Genomic DNA, 19,426 nt, shown 5'->3' with positions numbered 1-19,426 from the left:
TTTCTTTTTCATCCTTCAAGCATCAGCTTTAAAGTAATTGCTTCTGAGAGTATTTGCCTGTCCAGACCAGCTAAGGCTGCCCACCCTGCAGATACCATCCAGTAACTAATCCCATTTGATTTGCTTATAGCACATATGTACTGAAATTCTCTTATCCCATTACTTCTACATTATCATTTTCCCCTGTTGGACTCTGAGCTCCAAGAGCAGAGACCACATCTGGCTGTTCATCATGATATTCTCAGCTCAGAATATGTATACAAAAAAATTGCTGAATAAATGAATGATGTAAAGAAAATAAAACAGCGTGAATAAATAAATAAAATGGTGTGCATTGGATTCTCAGTTTCTTCTGGATTCCAGCTGGATTCTCAGCTTAGAGCAGATACTTTTTCCCTCACCGAAAAAGATGAGTGAAGGTACCAGATCAGTCCAGCAGGCATGTAGTGAAGACAACAGGAAAAGCCTTGTGCATGTAGTGAAGATAACAGGAAAAACCTTGTGAAATGGACCTGGAAGAACAGTTGTTCTTAAAAGTACTGTCTCAACTACAAAGATGCTTAAGTTGCACTGAAGGGCTGAGAGTCTGGGGCCAGACCACTTGAGTTTGAATTTAACTCTAGTACTTCCTAGCTTTACAGGTTTGGGCAAGTTCCTTTACCTCTCTGTGCCTCAGTTTGTCTGTCTGTAAATATCTGTACCTACTACTATCTAGACTCACTGTGCAGATAAGATGCCTTAGTATGTGTAGATGACTTAGAAAAATGACTGGCAGCTGCAAATGGTCTAAAACTATTTGTTAAATGTGTTTGCTTTCCTTAAAGCATCAAGGAAGAATGGCAGACACTAGTTATTAACAACTCCAGAGTCTGGTTCTGGTGTCAGCCCACTTGTCCCATGCCCCATGTTGCTTAATGGAGTAGATGAACAGAGTAAATGCAGCTTTGGCATGGTTTTCTCTGAGCCCAGACTTCTGAGTTTGTACTTCATCTCCTTCTGAGCCAGAAACTCCCAGGTTTCCAGTCTCTGTCTGTATGTACATTGATGATGGAGCAGCTGGAAGACCCAACAGAACTAGTGTCTAGCTCATGTGGACCAAGGGTACTCAGCAGGCACTGCACAGGTCCTCAGTATTTCATTATGAAAATATCAGATTTATGTGAAAGAGGAAAGAATTTTTACCTTGAAAACCCAAGCATTTATTAGATAGATTCCATTAACATTTCTATACATACCACATAGTCAGTTCATCTGATTATTGATACATCATTCATCTTGTTTTACATATATTTCAAAGCAAGTTGCAGACACCAGTACCTTCACTCCTCAACACTTCAGCATGAATATCATTAGCTTGATGTCAGTATCTAATTAGTATTTTAAAAATCTTTTCTTTTGAAGTAAAAATTTAACCTACAAGGAAATATAAATTTATAAATATACTTTTCCATGAGTTTTGAGCTTTGAAACTGCATACAACAATGTAACTAAATCCCTATCAAGACTTTAATTGTTACTATCACCACAGAAAAGTTCCCAATCTTTAACCCTGTTCCCCAATAATAATTCCCACTAGCCTCCTCATAGTTTTTTTTTCATTCTAGAACTTAAAATAAATGAAATAATTTGGACGAGGCTTCTTTTAGTCAGTATCATTTTGTGTTACATTCATGTTTTTCCATGTTTCTGTAGTAGTTCATTTTTATGATGATAAAATATATGATATTCCATCATATAAATATACCAGTTTATTTTTATGCATTCACCAGTTAATGGATATATGTGTTTTCTCCAGTTTTGCTTTATTATGAATAAAGCTGCTTTGAACATTCTTGTACATATATTTTTATAGACGTATGTCTTTGTTTCTCTTGGTCTATATTTAGGATGAGAATTGCTGGGTTACAGAGTAGATATAAAACTACTTTTATAAGGAAATGAAAGACTTTTGTCAAAGTGATTATGACATTCCCTCAACAATGTACCAGAATTCCTGTTTTTCACTTCCTCTTCAACGTTTGATGCACACCCCCTCAGGGGTTTTGTACTTCTTGCACCTTCTGTCAACTACATTCTTCCCTGTGGATTGTTCACTCACAGACTTTTAAAAGACTTAAAAAGAAAGACTTTCAAAAGTCTTAAAGTCTTTTTCTCAGAGCAGCCTTCCTTTTTTGTCAAACTTAAAATTGCACTCAGAGCACCCCGCTACCACCCACCAACAACACTATGTCCCTTACTTCTTTAATTTTCCCAGAGAATTTGTGCACTTGTCAGTTTGTCTAGCCACCCTCCCCTCTGGTAATTTGTGATCTCCATGATAACAGGAATTTTTTGCCGTTTCTTCCATGTGTGTTTAAAAAAGAATGTATTCTGATATTGTTGGGTGGGTGGATCGTTTCATAAAGTAAAATGTTATTCTTGCATTCCTTGTCTCTGTAAATGCTCCTGGCTCACAGTAAGCAGTTAATATATATCTTTTGAGTCAGTGAATGGCCAGAAACACTTGTGGAGTGAATAGAAGTACAGCAAGACTCCTTATATTTTCAAAAGTTTACTTTCATTTTTAGTCAAAATCATCGAGGGGCGAATTTGAAATAATTGGCTTAAATCTGATCACTTGTTTCACCAATTAGAATTTGTTCCTTTTTCCTTTGCTTGAACCTAAAAAGGTACAACAGATGTGATAGTAACTCATCATGAGTGATAGTGTATGTTTCAGTGCCTAGCAGTGAAGGAATATCTTTTTCAAAGCCAACAATGAAAACTTTGAAGAGAAGTAGATATTTTTCCAAACTAATTTTAACATCCCTTAGACTGTCGGGAAGACTTTCATGATAAAAATAAAAAGTCTATAAAATGTTTGTAGCCCACACCTCATTATATTGTGTATCACTCAAACGGAGGAAACACATATGGCAGCTTAATTGAATATTGTTTCTTGACATTGTTTTGAGATCCACTTATCTTCCTAGAATATTTTGCCTTGTTAATGAGATTTGAATATACTAAGAAAAGTTTCAGAATTGGTACAGCTGTTCCGTGCAACACTATTGAACTGTTACATTTTTTCCCTCTGGGTTTTATTTCCTTTTGAGTTGATTATAACTTTGATTCTTTTTTCATCAGAGTAAGGCCACAAATTCTCAAAGTAGCCTTTGAGAAGGAATAAATATATGTTGACTTTGCTCTAAATATTGTTTACATTATTAAATACAGAATTTCATCTACTTACAAAGTGGTTAAGTTCTAAAAGTCAGTTTGCAAAAAATATTTATTTCTAAGTCTAGAGTGTCCAAGGCAGGGGAGGCAAGGGGTTAAGCTTGCAGTTCATAGATATATTGCCACCAGTTAGGAAGTCTGCTGTCTCTTTAAAGCTTTAATAGCTTTTTAAAATATTTTAAAATTTTCTTCTCTTTCTTGATATTGTAACAGCAGTGACACTTTAAAATCTTCAATGTGATTTTTTTATTTGCCTTTGTGAACTTTATTTATATTTTTAATTGTAGGATAATTACTTTGTGATGGTTTCTGTCATATATCAACATGAAAGGGCCATAGATATACATATGTCCCTTCCCTCTAATACCCACCTCCCTCCCCCTCTCACCGCTTTAGGTTGTCACAGAGCATTGGCTTTGGGTTTTCTGCATCATACATCAGACTCCCACTGACTATCTATTTTGCATACGCTAATGTGTATGTTTCAATGCTATTCTCTCTAATCATCCCGCCTTCTCCTTCGTCCACCGTGTCCAAAAGTTTGTTCTTTATGTCTGTGTCTCCTTTGCTGCCCTTCACATGGGATTCATCAGTACTGTCTTTAGAGATTACCTATATGTGCCTGAGCTTTTAACCTTCACGCTTTACTGACTGAGACATCTATTACTTTGGAGATAATGAAGATTTATAAAAGAAAGCAGTAGACCTTATTAAGGAAAGATTGTATAGAAAAATATAGTGGTATTTAAAAGTATAAATAGTGGCATTATTGTCTTTGGGTAGATTTTCCAAATTCTTTTCCTTTTCCCCTTTCCTTTGAAGAGTATCTCAGATCAAACAATGAAAACCCATCTCATAGTTTGAGCCACAGTGTAGGCGAGATACCCATTTGCCTAGCACATCAAGATGACCTCTTCTATAGAAGGAAATCATAACAGGAGAATCAAAAGGGAAAGTCCGTTTCCATTTCTGAGGATTATGGGAATGCGAAAGAAGAGAGAAGCAGGAGATAACATAGGTATCCTTTGCTTATTCTTAGAAAATATCCTAATTTGAAAAAAAAAAAAGTTTAGAATTTTAAGTCCTATGAGAAGAGTGGAGCTTTGTGTACTGTGGATAAGAATTGGATATTTATTATAAGCAGTTCTTCAAGGATCAAGTTAGACCAAAATTTTAAATGCTTTAAAAAGGAGCACACTGCACGTGTGGGGAGGTGGGTGCTAGTGCGTTCAGCTATGGTGTAGTCATTTGATTACTGCAAAGCTAGTGTGCTCATTTCAAGTTTATATTAGCAAATTCAGTTTTCTAAATTAGGTATGATTTACAGGCTTTGTGGTTATCACATATTCTATAGTTAAGATAACTTTTATAAGATTAAATAATATCTTTATATTAAACTGCTAAGTGACTTGAAGGAACTTTAGCCATTTTATTTTTAAATGAAAAGATATAGAAGGAACTATAATCAATAATAAAAAAAATAAATACAATATTTTATTGCCACCAATTTACTGTGGTGTCTTGTATTTTGATTGTGTATTAAAATATAATCAATTATATAGTCACATAATGTATATGAATATACTTATTCAAAAAATAAATAATTTGTAAAGTCATAAAAATAAAATAAAATAAAATATAATCATGTTATGTGTTTTTTAAAAGATATGGAACACTCTTAGCTTTAATTTTAAATGTAAATATTTCTTTCAGAAGTACCCTTTGTTCCCCTGTGCTTCTGAGATTACTAAACTCTTTATGTTATAAAACTCTGCTATAACTTTTATAGCAGTAGTAACATGGATTAAGATGTGTTGTCATTGGCTCCTGACACCTGCAGAGAATAAGGGCTGGAAGCAGACTAATGTTCTTATTTTGTGGAGCAGGTAGGGTGTGAGAAGAATAAAACAGGGAGCTCTGTCATCTTTAAGAGGAATCTCCAATATTCTTCTAGGTTAATTACCTTGACAAGGCTAGTTAGTTGAATATAGGTTGAAGATTTATTACCTAAAAATACAGGATAACCTGTTAAATTTGAATTTAAGGAGACACAGGAGATACAGTTTTGATTCTTGGGTTGGGAAGATCCCCTGGAGAAGGAAATGGCAAGAGACTCCAGTATTCTTGCCTGGAGAATCCCATGAATAGAGAATCCTGGTGGACTACAGCCCATGGGGTCAGAAAGAGTCAGACACAACTGATTGACTAAACAACAACAACAAATAATTACTCAGTATACATCAGATTAGAGATCAGATCAGTCGCTCAGTCATGTCCGACTCTTTGGGATCCCATGAATCGCAGCATGCCAGGCCTCCCTGTCTATCACCAACTCCTGGAGTTCACTCAGACTCACGTCCATCGAGTCAGTGATGCCATCCAGCCATCTCATCCTCTGTCATCCCCTTCTCCTCCTGCCCCCAATCCCTCCCAGCATCAGAGTCTTTTCCAATGAGTCAACTCTTAGCATGAGGTGGCCAAAGTACTGGAGTTTCAGCTTTAGCATCATTCCTTCCAAAGAACACCCAGGACTGATCTCCTTCAGAATGGACTGGTTGAATCTCCTTGCAGTCCAAGGGACTCTCAAGAGTCTTCTCCAACACCACAGTTCAAAAACATCAATTCTTCGGCACTCAGCCTTCTTCACAGTCCAACTCTCACATCCATACATGACCACAGGACAAACCATAGTCTTGACTAGACGAACCTTTGTTGGCAAAGTAATGTCTCTGCTTTTCAATATGCTGTCTAGGTTGGTCATAACTTTCCTTCCAAGGAGTAAGGGTCTTTTAATTTCATGGTTGCAGTCACCATCTGTAGTGATTTTGGAGCCCAAAAAATAAAGTCTGACACTGTTTCCACTGTTTCCCCATCTATTTCCCATGAAGTGGTGGGACCAGATGCCATGATCTTTGTTTTCTGAATTTTGAGGTTTAAGCCAACTTTTTCACTCTCCACTTTCACTTTCATCAAGAGGCTTTTGTGTTCCTCTTCACTCTCTGCCATAAGGGTGGTGTCATCTGCATATATGAGGTGATTGATATTTCTCCTGGCAATCTTGATTCCAGCTTGTGTTTCTTCCAGTCCAGAGTTTCTCATGATGTATTCTGCATATAAGTTAAATAAACAGGTTGACAATATACAGCCTTGATGAACTCTGTCTGTACAATATTTGGAACATAATTTATTCATCACCTAGCTGAAATTCAGTCTTAACTGGGCATCTGATATTTTTTGGTCAGTCTTAATCAGATACTAATGGACTAGAAGAGCCTTAGGGTTATTGTCCCTGTCCTTCAAATTACACAAGCCAGCCACAAGATCCACAAATATCCTCATCAATGTTTTGCCACACATTTGCGATGAATGAACCTGTGGAAATGCTCCAATTTCCTGATCAAAAAGGGCAAACAGATAAAGGATACCCACCTCAACAATCTGAAGGCCCACAGTTCTTTCCATTGTAACCAGCTGTTGACCACAAGGCTATGGTATGGAGCCAGCAGTAGATGGAAAATTGGCCTGGAGGTGGTAAAGTGGAGGTCTGGCCTTGCCACCTCCTGCATGCAGACCACCATCAACAAGAACTACTCCCCTGCCACCCTCAGCAGCATCCAGCATGTCATCTGCAAGAACAAGTACCTCTGGGATTCATCCTGCACAGCAGACGCCTGTGATGGTGAAGGGGAAACAGTGTGGTTACTCACTGCTCCCCAGAGCAACAAAGACGTCAGCCAACATTTCTCAAAAAAAGAAAAAAAGAAAAAATGATACCAGATCATTCTGAACTGCAACCAGAACAAAAAAAGTTGGATTTGCACCGTGAAGAACCTTTAGACTACAAGGTCAAGTGATTGGCCACACTTTCTGTGGTTATCTCAGTATCCACAGTACTGCAATTATGCATCTTCATGTTTTGTTGTTCAGCCGCTATGTCCTGTCTGACTCTTTGTGACCTTATATACTGCAGCACTCCCGGCTTCCCTGACTTCATGTTTTGGATGCTGCTTATAGTAACTTTCTCTTCCCTATCTCATGGAAAGGGACCATAATCAGCTCAGTACTTGAATTAAGGAAGTTTGTATGACAAGATTATTTTCTCTGAATGTCTTTTCCATAAATAGCTCTGTGACCTATAGTTTCTTTTAGTTTTCAAAACAGAATTTTCATGTTTTTAAAGCTTATAATATTGATTATAAAGACTAGAGAGAGGGAGACACATATCTGATAAATAAGAGTCTTCTTGCCTCTCACTTGTGAGTCTGGGATGTGTCCTCCAGAAAAGCTGCCCTTGTCCAATCAGGGGTTTTCCTTCTTTAAATCAAATGGGTTAGTGCTACATGCTCTTACAGGTGGAGCTGTGAAGTTCAGATTTCTCAGCTACCCTTTGCTTCCCTGTGACAATCTTGCAGAAATAGCTGGTGTCTTAATGAAGAACCTTCTAAGGGGATAAATTAATAGTAAAATGACTCTGAGTGGAAGGCAAAAAAAAGTCTATACCTGAGCAAAGCCAAGGGGAGTGGATGGATGATGGGAAAGCATAGACGTCTGTGATAGCAAATGAAGGAGATGTTGTTGAAGTCCTTTGGTGGCAAATCTGAAGATATTTCTGAGCCAAAGGAAAAGTCTTTGAGTTATACCATCTGCAGTCTTCTGCTAAGGATGTAAAGCCTCACAGGTGTACAAAACACATCATCCAGTAATCAGGAGACCTACATTTGTCCCCACCAAAGTCCCATAAACTACACCCTGCCCTTTTATATGCAGGCATCAGTATAGAGTAAGAAGCAGAGGATAGAGGAAGTTATCTGAGAAACTAAGCACTCTTCTCCAGAGAGATTTCTTTCCCTCAGTGCGTCTGTATCAGATATCTTGGATTCATTGCACACAACAAAAACTCCTCATACAGATAGCTTTATCATCAACATGAATATGAGATTCTTGAGTGTAAACATTGTGCCTCAGTATACTTGGTAAAGTGCCTCGGGAGAGAAAACGCACTTCTAAAGAGATCAAATTGAACAGAAAAATATGTAGCAAAAAGAGAGATATGCCAAAGGCATACCTGGCTAAGATAAATCTTTTTCTATTCAATATTCATAGAAAATTCTGGAAACTGTAAGCAAAAAAATCAATAGAGTGAAAAAATCACCTGTAGCTGTATTGTTCAAACATGTCTCCCATTTGTATTTTGTCTTCTACCCCTTGCAGTGGAATTACATGAGGCACAACGGTTATACTAGATTTTTCAGCGATTCACATATTTTGAACAATTCTCCTTGATAATACACTCAAATCTATACACATTCTTAATGTTGGAGCATGATTCTTTGCACTAAACTTTTTTAGATTAAATTAGCCATTTAAGTAAAATTGTTATCATGTGTGGATGTGAGAGTTAGATTATAAAGAAAACTGAGTGCCGAAGAACTGATACTTTTGAACTGTGGTGTTGGAGAAGACTCTTGAGAGTCCCTTGGACTGCAAAGAGGTCCAACTAGTCCATTCTAAAGGAGATCAGTCCTGAGTGTTCATTGGAAGGACTGATGTTGAAGCTGAAACTCCAATACTTTGGCCATCTGATGCGAAGACCTGAGTGATTTGAAAAGACCCTGATGCTGGGAAGATTGAGGGGAGGAGGAGAAGGGGATGACAGAGGATGACATGGTTGTATGGCATCACTGACTCGATGGACATGAGTTTGGGTAAATTCCGGGAGTTGGTGATGTACAGGGAGGCCTGGCGTGCTGTGTTCCATGGGGTTGAAAAGAGTTGGACATGACTGAGTGACTGAACTGAACTGATTGCTTTAAAGAATGATATCATTAGCAGCCTTGCATTTACATAGTTGGTTACAAACTGTTTATTACCTATTTTGATGAGATTATATGTGAATATTTTTGAAAAATTCATCTATTTTCATATTTTTCTTCCACATGAATGCTGTGTTTATTCATGAAGATTTTCTCCAGACCCTCATTTGTGTTGATTTGGAAATAATCAGAGTTTTACAATTTTGTATCTCCTTATTTAATTGTTTATTCATTTAACAAATGTTTATGAGGGACCTGCTGTTTGCTTGGCACTAGACAAATGAAGGTAATAAGTATGGCTTAGTGGGAAGAAGCATGGGAAAACACAAGTAATCGGAGAGTAAGTACATGATTTCTATTTGAAATGAGAGTAACGACAAAAGCTCACAGTGATTGAATTGTTAATATTGTGTCAGAGACAGTGTCTTCATAAATGGAGATTTAGAATGAGACATGATAAATGCAAAGTGCAGGAGGAAACACATTAGTGAAAAAGGGAACAGCTGTAAAAGGGTCCTATGGCTGCATATTTTTGAAGAACTGAAAGACTTACATGGTCAGAGCATATAATCAAGGGAAGCAAGCACACAAGATACACTAGGAGAAATAAGATAGCACTTCAAATGCTTTGCCAAGGATTTCTGTTTTGGGCATTACATTGTGCAGCTATTTAAATTTAAATCTATGAAACATACTGTGATTTGTTTGAAGCTCATTTTAAATCACCTCTTGTTTATTAAGAAACAGCCATGTCATTTTTCATTGTGAAATAGTTCTAATTATTTAAGATTTGAAACCACAATATTTAATATTTAGATATTTAGATGTACATCATTGAATGAGGCAGTCAGATTATGTTCTTTTCTGAGGCACACAGAGGCTTCTCTTATTGTAGAGAATGGGCTCTAGAGCGTGCAGGCTCAGTAGCTGTGGTGCATAGACTTAGTTTCCCTGCACCATTCTAAACATACATTTAGGTATTTTTTTTAACCTGTATTCAATACAAGCATAAATCTTATCTGTGTTGTTATTTTAGCTTAATCTTTATTTTTAACCACAGTTCTTAACATTGTTTCTAATATTGAAATATGACTTTTTAAAAATTATTATGATTAGTTGCTCAGTTGTGTCCAACTCTGCGATCCCATGGGCAATGGAGTCCATGGAATTCTCCAGCCCATGATACTGTAGAGGGTAGCCTTTCCCTCTGCCAGGGATCTTCCCAACCCAGGGATTGAACCCATTGCAGGCTGATTCTATACCAGCTGAGCCACAAGGGAAGCCCAAGCTGGAATCAAGATTGCCGGGAGAAATATCAATAACCTCAGATACATAGATGGTACCACACTTATGGCAGAAAACAAAGAAGAACTAAAGAGCCTCTTGATGAAAGTGAAAGAGGAAAGTGAAAATGTTGACTTAAAACTCAACATTCAGAAAACTAAGATCATGAAATCTGGTTGCATCACTTCATGGCAAATAGATGGGGAAACAATGGAAATGGTGACAGACTTTATTTTGGGGGGCTCCAAAATCACTGCAGATGGTGCCTGCAGCCATGAAATTAAAAGACGCTTGTTCCTTGGAAGGAAAGTTATGACCAACCTAGATAGCATATTAAAAAGCAGAGACATTACTTTGCCAACAAAGGTCCGAATAGTCAAAGCTTTAGCTTTTCCACTAGTCATATATGGATGTGAGAGTTGGTCTATAAAGAAAACTGAGCACTGAAGAATTGATGCTTTTGAACAGTGGTGTTGGAGAAGACTCTTGAGAGTCCCTTGGCCAGCATGGAGATCCAACCAGTCCATCCTAAAGGAAATCAGTCCTGAATATTCATTGGAAAGACTGATGCTGAAGCTGAAACTCCAGTTCTTTGGCTATCTGATGTGAAGACCTAACTCATTTGAAAAGACCCTGATGCTGGGAAAGATTGAAGGCAGGAGGAGAAGAGGACGACAGAGGATGAGATGGTTGGATGGCATCAGCAATTCTATGAACGTGAGTTTGAGTGAGCTCTGGGAGTTGATGATGGACAGGGAGGCCTGGTGTGCTGCAGTCCATGGGGTCACAAATAGTCGGACATGACTCAGCAACTGAACTGAACTGAACTGAACTGTGATGAATCTGTTGCATTTGTAGCAAGGTGTGGCTAATAAAGAATGGGGTTGAACCAGAATCTAACTGGATCCTGTCACTGGGAGAGGCTGTTCCTAATGGGAGTTAGCCAGGATTCTTTTTTGTACCAGGAAGCTAAATTTTGAGAACTACAGCCAGCCTCCAGTATCCACAGGTTTGTATGCTATGTGCTCAGTTGCTAGGTCAAGTCCGACTCTTTGTGACCCCTGGATTGTAGCCTAGCAGGTTCATCTGTCCATGGAATTTTCTGGGTAAGAGTACTAGAGCAGATTGCCATTTCCTAAGGGGTGCAGGGGGAAAGTATCTGCCTGCCAATGCAGGAGATACAAGAGACATGAGTTTGATCCCTAGGTCAGAAAGATTGTTTGGAGTAGGAAATGGTAACCTGCTCCAGTATTCTTGCCTGTGGGGTCACAAACAGTGGATCATGACTGAGCACAGCACAGCACTCCAGAGGATCTTCCTGACCCAGAGATTGAACCTGCATCTCCTGCATTGGCAAGTAGATTCTTTACCACTGTGCCACTTGGAAAGCCCTATCCACAGGTTTGCATCAGCAAATTCAACTAACTGGATCAAAAATATTCAAAAAATTTCCAGAAAGTCCTAAAAGGCAAAATTTGAATTTTCCATGCTCTGGCAACTATTTGCATAGTATTTATGTTACATTAGGCATTAATGTAATCTAGAATTGATTGATGGAGAAGGCAATGGCACCCCACTCCAGTACTCTTGCCTGGAAAATCCCATGGATGGAGGAGCCTGGTAGGCTGCAGTCCATGGGGTCGCTAAGAGTCAGACACGACTGAGTGACTTCACTTTCACTTTTCATGAATTGGAAAAGGAAATGGCAACCCACTCCAGTGTTCTTGCCTGGAGAATACCAGGGATGGGGAAGCCTGGTGGGCTGCCTTCTATGGGGTCACACAGAGTCGGACACGACTGAAGTGACTTAGCAGTAGCAGCAGCTGCAGAGTTGATTGAAAATAAACAAGAGGATGTTCATAGATTATGCGCACATACTATGCCATTGTACAGAAAGGATATGAATGTCTGGGATTTGGGTATTTGGGGAGAGTGTCCTGAAACAAATCCCTCACAGCTGCTAAGGGATGACCATGTAAAAATGAGAATGTTTTTGACAATTCAAACTGATCAGTTCTTACATAAATGCTTAGGAATATTTTGTTCAGGAGTGTTTTTCCCGAACTGAATTATAACGTATTACTTTCTTTTATTCTCCCTAATGTGACTTTAACCAGTGATTTATATAATTATATACAATAAACTGTGGAAAATTCTGAAAGAGATGGGAATACCAGACCTCCTGACCTGCCTCTTGAGAAATTTGTATGCAGGTCAGGAAGCAACAGTTAGAACTGGACATGGAACAACAGACTGGTTCCAAATAGGAAAAGGAGTACATCAAGGCTGTATATTGTCACCCTGCTTATTTAACTTAGAGGCAGAGTACATCATGAGAAATGCTGGGCTGGAAGAAGCACAAGCTGGAATCAAGATTGCCAGGAGAAATATCAATAACCTCAGATATGCAGATGACACCACCCTTATGGCAGAAAGTGAAGAGGAACTCAAAAGCCTCTTGATGAAAGTGAAAGAGGAGAGTGAAAAAGTTGGCTTAAAACTCAACATTCATTTTGATATTTGGCAAATCTAATACAGTTATGTAAAGTTTAAAAATAAAATAAAATTAAAAAAATAAAAAATAAAAAAAATAAAAACAAGGAAAGCAAAAAAAAAAAAAAAAAAAAAACTCAACATTCAGAAAACAAAGACCATGGCATCTGTTCCCATCACTTCATGAGAAATAGATGGGGAAACAGTGGAAACAGTGTCAGACTTTATTTTTTGGGCTCCAAAATCACTGCAGATGGTGACTGCAGCCATGAAATTGAAAGACGCTTACTCCTTGGAAGGAAAGTTATGACCAACCTAGATAGCATATTGAAAAGCAGAGACATTACTTTGCCAACAAAGGTCCATCTAGTCAAGGCGATGGTTTTTCCTGTGGTCATGTATGGATGTGAGAATTGGACTGTGAAGAAAGCTGAATGCCAAAGAATTGATGCTTTTGAACTGTGGTGTTGGAGAAGACTCTTGAGAGTCCCTTGGACTGCAAGGAGATCCAACCAGTCCATTCTGAAGGAGGTCAGCCCTGGGATTTCTTTGGAAGGAATGATGCTAAAGCTGAAACTCCAGTACTTTGGCCACCTCATGCGAAGAGTTGACTCATTGGAAAAGACTCTGATGCTGGGAGGGATTGGAGGCAGGAGGAGAAGGGGACGACAGAGGATGAGATGGCTGGATGGCATCTCTGACTCGATGAACGTGAGTCTGAGTGAACTCCGGGAGTTGGTGATGGACAGGGAGGCCTGGCGTGCTGCAGTTCATGGGGTCTCAAAGAGTTGGACATGACTGAGTGACTGAACTGAACTGAACTGAACTGATACCTAAAATATCACTGTAAAGTTCTGTATCTATCAAAAAACAAACGCAGGACCAAGGATTATAACTCTATGACAACACTTCCCTTAGAATTTATTATGGATGTTATTTAAATAAGTTCTACTCTATAAGAGACAGCATTTCATGCTTCTCATATATTAGCACTATTCCTCATATCAGCTCTGAAAAGTATGAATTGATATTTCTATTTTATTTGTGAGGAACCTGAATCTCAGAGAAGTTTCATCACTTTCTCAAAGTCACAATACCGTAAGTGGCAGAGTCAAGATTCAAACTGCATCTGTTTTTGTTTTTTTTTTTTTAAATGCCAAGACTGTAGTAGTCTTTCTATTACACCACTTTCTTTGATGGAAATGTGTTTAACACCATGTCTTATACCAGGGATTCTACTAACCCATCTGGCGTCATTTTAATGCAAATTTAAAAGAGCAGCTCATGAACAAGCAGCCTGGTGCTAAAAGTATATGTCTTGGTAGAGAGAGAACAAGCTGAACTTCAGTGCCCACTTGCACTTTCAGCCAGGACCCCAGAGCTATGAACAGTAGACACAACTGTATCTGAGGACCTTGAACGTAATGGAACTTATATTATATCAACAAATCATCTAAATTAAAATGTCTACTTAATATTTGAAAGCCAATTAATAAAGGAAAGTTGCTCAGTTGTGTCCTACTCTTTGCAATACAGTCCATGGGATTCTCCAGGCCAGAATACTCAAGTGGATAGCCTTTCCCTTCTCCAGGGGATCTTCCCAACCCAGGGATTGAATCCAGGTTTCCCACATTGCAGGTGGATTTTTTTACCAACTGATCCTCCAGGGAAGCCCAAGAATACTGGAGTGGGTCACCTATCTCTTCTCCAGTGGATCTTCCCGACCTAGGAATTGAACCAAGGTCTCTTGCATTGCAGGTGGATTCTTTACCAGCTGAGCTATCATAAGTTGAACTGCAACAAAACTAAAATAAGTCCTTAGTTTTTCCAGAACGTGAAGTCGCCCAGTCGTGTCCGACTCTTTGCGACCCCATGGGCTGTAGCCTACCAGGCTCCTCTGTCCATGGGATTTTCCAGGCAATAGTACTGGAGTGGATTGCCATTTCCTTCTCCAAGGGATCTTCCCAACCCAGGGATTGAACCCGGGTCTCCTGCATTGTAGACAGACGCTTTACCATCTGAGCCACCAGGGAATTAGTTTTTCCAGAGCATTTGATTATCCCAAATATTAAATTTTATCCCCAGGTATAGTTAAGAGTACAGCTTCCTGTTATATCCTGAGAAATTCTATATGGCTTTGTTAATCATTAGCCTAGTGTCTGGTTCATGCATGCTGTGTGCTCAGTCACTTCAGTCATGTCTGACTCTTTGCAACACTATGGACTGTAACCCGCCAGGCTCCTCTGTCTGTGGGATTCTCCAGGCAAGAATACTGGAGTAGGTTACCATGCCCTCCTCCAGGGGATCTTCCTGACCCAGGGATTGAATGTGTGTCTCTTACTCTACTTCATAATGGGATTCAACCCTGATTTTTTTTCACTTTTAATTTTTAATTAGTAAAACTAAGTAAAGTAAAATACCCAACTTTCATTTCATAATATATATTTAATTTAATTTAATATCAATTTATATTTATTTAATCAATTTTGTTTAATTACTTAATCTAATATTTAAATATATTCATAAATAAAATGTTCAATTCCGTCATATCAAATTATAGACTTTGAAAGAGTAACATAAGCCTTGCTGCTGCTGCTAAGTGGCTTCAGTCGTGTCCGACTCTGTGCAACCCCATAGATGGAAGCCCACCAGGCTCCCCCGTCCCTGGGATTCTCCAAGCAAGAACACTGGAATGGGTTGCCATCTCCTTCTCCAATGCATGAAAGTGAAAAGTGAAAGTGAAGTCCCTCAGTCGTGTCCGACTTCTAGCGACCCCATGGGCTGCAGTGTACCAGGCTCCTTCATCCATGGGATTTTCCAGGCAAGAGTACTGGAGTGGGGTGCCATTGCCTTCTCCGAACATAAGCCTTAGGCAAATATAATTATAGGAATCAAAACATTGACTTCCTTTATTAATCAAAAATTTTATTTCTCCAGCCCTGTTTTGATTGTGGGATATAGAGCAGGTATGGGGAGTCTAGGGAAAGGAGATGAGGTTAGAATAACTTTAAAATGAGGTCTAGTTGTGTGACTTTTCAAACTAATTGATAAATGTAATACCCACCTTTGGAATCCAGCTGCCATGGTGTGTAGAGGTTCCAGACATATGAAAATGTCTGGGAATTCTAACATGTAGTGTTCTAACTGAGAACTTCCAATGAGATCTTAGCTTGTAGAAAGCATCAGCCTCCAGACCCTTAACTGAGGTGGACTTTGAGATGATTTCAGCCCCAGGTGCCATCAAATTGCAATTGCTTGAAAGATCCCTTAAGTAAACTGCCTTGCTGAGGGCATTAACACCAGAAAGATATAAGATAAGACTAATAAATAATTGTTACTGTTTTTGCTATAGTTTGTCATTTGTTAAGTAGCACTAGATAACCAAAGCCTTCCTACCTGAAAGAATAACACATATACATATGCATCAGAGGAAAATAATAGTGTTTACAAAACACAAAAGATATTGGAAACAGGTGTTATCACTGGAGATCTTTGTATTTGGAAAAGGCTGAATGGAGGAAATGGAATATTAGCCAGATATAGGAGGATAAAGTATAAAATCCATTCAACAAGATGTGTATCAATTAATAAAATCAAGTAGCATGCTATACAAGGTGGATTAGCATTCTAAAGGCTTCCCTGGTGGCTCAGCTGGTAAAGAAGCCGTCTGCAATGTGGGAGACCTGGGTTCAATCTCTGGGTTGGGAAGATCCCCTGGAGAAGGGAATGGCTTCCCACTCCTTCTCGCCTAGAGAATTCCAAGGACTGTATAGATCATGGTGTTGCAAAGTCGGACATGACTTAGTGACTTTCAAGGCTTCCCGGATAGCTCAGTAGGTAAAGTATTTTAAATAGAACACTCTTTTTTTCCAATTGTTTTTGAATTTAGTTGATTATGCTGTTGTTTTAGTTTCAGGTGTGCAGCAAAGCAATTAAAAATGTGTATATATTGCATGTATATGTAAGGCTGAGTCACTTTGCTGTGCACCTGAAATTATCACAACATTGTTAATTGGTTATATGACAATGTAAAATAAAGTGTTGAATATATAAATATATATATTCTTTCTCAGATTCTTTTCCATTATAGGTTATTACAGGATATTGCATATAGTTCCATATGCTATACAGTATGTCCTCGTTGTTTACCTGTTTCATATGTAGCAATGTGTTTCTGTTTATCCCAAACTCCTAATTTATCCCCCCACCCCCCAGCATCTTCGCTTTTGGTAACCATAAGATTGTTTTCTATGTGAGTCTCTTTCTGAGGAAGCAATATTTTAATTATTTATTTTGATGAAATAACTAAAAGAATTATGAATAAAGAAATTCATAAGCATGTTTATGTCATTTTATGTTTAGCAATTATAATTTTACCTTGAATCATAGTAGACCACATTGATCTAATGCCAGGAAAGATAAACAGTTACACTTGAACCGCACAAAAGGGCCAGATGTTTGATCTCTCTAATGGAAAGTAAAAAATATGTTGCATTACTTCATTTATAAACCATAAAGTTTATGCCAATAATTAAACCGGAATTAAAAAATATTATAATATAGGTGTCATTTTTCTTATTTTTTTTAAAAAAAGAGTTTGATAGAAAAGGTTTAGATTGAAGAATAGAGAAGGTATGCTAGCCTCTTCAATTTTATTCATTTTGCATTTTGACAATGAAATTCTGCCAAATGATATTCTAATTAAGAAAAATATTGCAATTATTTTGGCCCTTACTTGGCTATTATTAATATCATTAACTCTAAATTTCCAACACCTTTTGGCTAATAGAAGATTCGACTATGTAGTTTACTTCTGTCGTTTCACCCAAAGTTTAAGTCTTTGAACAGACAAAATGTCCAGTAGTGTCATTTCCTCTCAGACTTGTTGAATATTGGTCACTGAAGTAGAATCTATCATTTTATCTTCCTCTAACAGAGAGTTTGAACTAGCTCATCCGCATTGCAGTAGCTTAGGTTACTGTTCATCAAATAGTCACAGACTTCTCTTCATGGAAGAAGTATAATTTATCATCTCATAGACTCAGAATTTGGCTATGTGGCTGGATGTGGCCAGTAGGTGTGGATGTCAGAATTTGGCATTGTGACTGGCTGTGGCCAATGGGTGTGAATGGCAGTGACAATGTGCCAGTTCCAAGCTGAGATTTTGGGAGGCACAACACAGGAGAAGAGCACACCCCACACAGCCAACATACCTATTGCCATTAGGTTGTCTTCTAATGACTGCTTGTGAAACAGAACCAAACCCAAAGCTAATAATGTCACCAGGCCTATCCAAGTTCAGACAAAATCCACTGACTTGTATCTAACAAGACATAAATGTGAAACAAACATGGTATTATAAGCCATTGTGATATTAGGGTTTTTGTTATAGAGTATTATCATATAGCAAAACCTGGCGAATACATATGTCTACAAATTAAACACACTTTTGTTCTTTTTCAACTTTTCTTAAGACTTTTAAGAACTTATCAATTTTCCAGAAAGGGTTATACTTTTCAGACATATTTGTCATTTTCCAAATGCCTAAGGACAGACAGAGAGTTTTCAAAAATTAATTTTCTCCAAGACTTCTCCTTTGCTGATACAGGTTTATAATCACACTTATGGATCAACAAATGAATTTTCTTTTTATACGTGCTCTGTCATCATCTGGATAAGTTTGGAGAACAAAACACAGTGAGAATGCTGGCAAATAATTACCAGCATTCTAGAATAGAATAGAATAGAAATATAAACCATTTTAGAATATGAAGTTTTTAGGGTCAGAATACATTTTGTTGGGTAAAAAGTGTTCTCCAGTGAATAACTGAAATATTACCAAGAATTGATAGCTTTTCTTAATGGCTCAGACAGTAAAAAAAAATCCGCTTGCAATGCAGGAGACCTGGGCTCCATCCCTGGGTCAGGAGAAAGGAATGGCTACCCACTCCAGTATTCTTTCTGGGAGAATTCCAAGGACAGAGGAGCCTGGCAGGCTACAGTCATTAGGATCTTAAAGTCAGACATGGCTGAAAAATCAAGCACAATAACTTTTCTTGTAATGCTATAATTTATAAGCAAAAAATTAAAAAGACAAAATTTTAAACCAAAAAAAAAAAGTCAGTAATTTGTCAAAGAAGTCGTTGTAACATATATGCTTCCCTTGTGTCTCAGATGGTAAAGAATCTTCCCACAACGCAGAGACCTAGGCTTGATACTTGGATCGTGAAGATCTCCTAGATGGGGAAATGGCTACCCACTCCAGTATTCTTGCCTGGAAATTTCCACAGACTGAGGAGCCTGGTGGGCTACAGCCAATGACTTTTTTTGTAATGCTGTAATTTATAACCAAAAACTTAATAGCACAAAATTTTAAATAAAAAAATAGTCAACCATTTGTCAAAGAAGTCATTGTAAGATATGTAGGCTATCACTAACATGTGGCTCAAGCAAATTTTCTTATCACTCAATCCATAATTGGCTTCTCACTTGTTTTTAGTTCACATCACTACTACAATTTACTTAACCACACTCTAGTTTGGTTCCCGTGTTTTTATAGTTTCACACATACTTTTCTGCACAGAGAAATTATGTTGGGAAATTAAAATATTGCTTCC

The 19,426-nt window shown here is 38.1% G+C and overlaps 1 long non-coding RNA gene across 1 annotated transcript; it reads left to right on the top strand.

The window, feature by feature from the left end:
• The first annotated feature begins 16,390 nt into the window (after positions 1–16,390).
• Positions 16,391–19,202, top strand: LOC129623105 (uncharacterized). The gene is made up of 2 exons (XR_008700350.1): positions 16,391–16,646; positions 18,984–19,202. It is a non-coding gene; the product is annotated as an uncharacterized LOC129623105 (long non-coding RNA).
• The last annotated feature ends 224 nt before the right edge of the window (positions 19,203–19,426 follow it).

Source organism: Bubalus kerabau, chromosome 11 (genome assembly GCF_029407905.1).
Source record: "Bubalus kerabau isolate K-KA32 ecotype Philippines breed swamp buffalo chromosome 11, PCC_UOA_SB_1v2, whole genome shotgun sequence".
Lineage (NCBI taxonomy): Eukaryota > Metazoa > Chordata > Mammalia > Artiodactyla > Bovidae > Bubalus > Bubalus kerabau.
The sequence above is the reverse complement of the archived record's forward strand: the minus strand, read 5'-3'. Positions and strand labels throughout refer to the sequence as shown.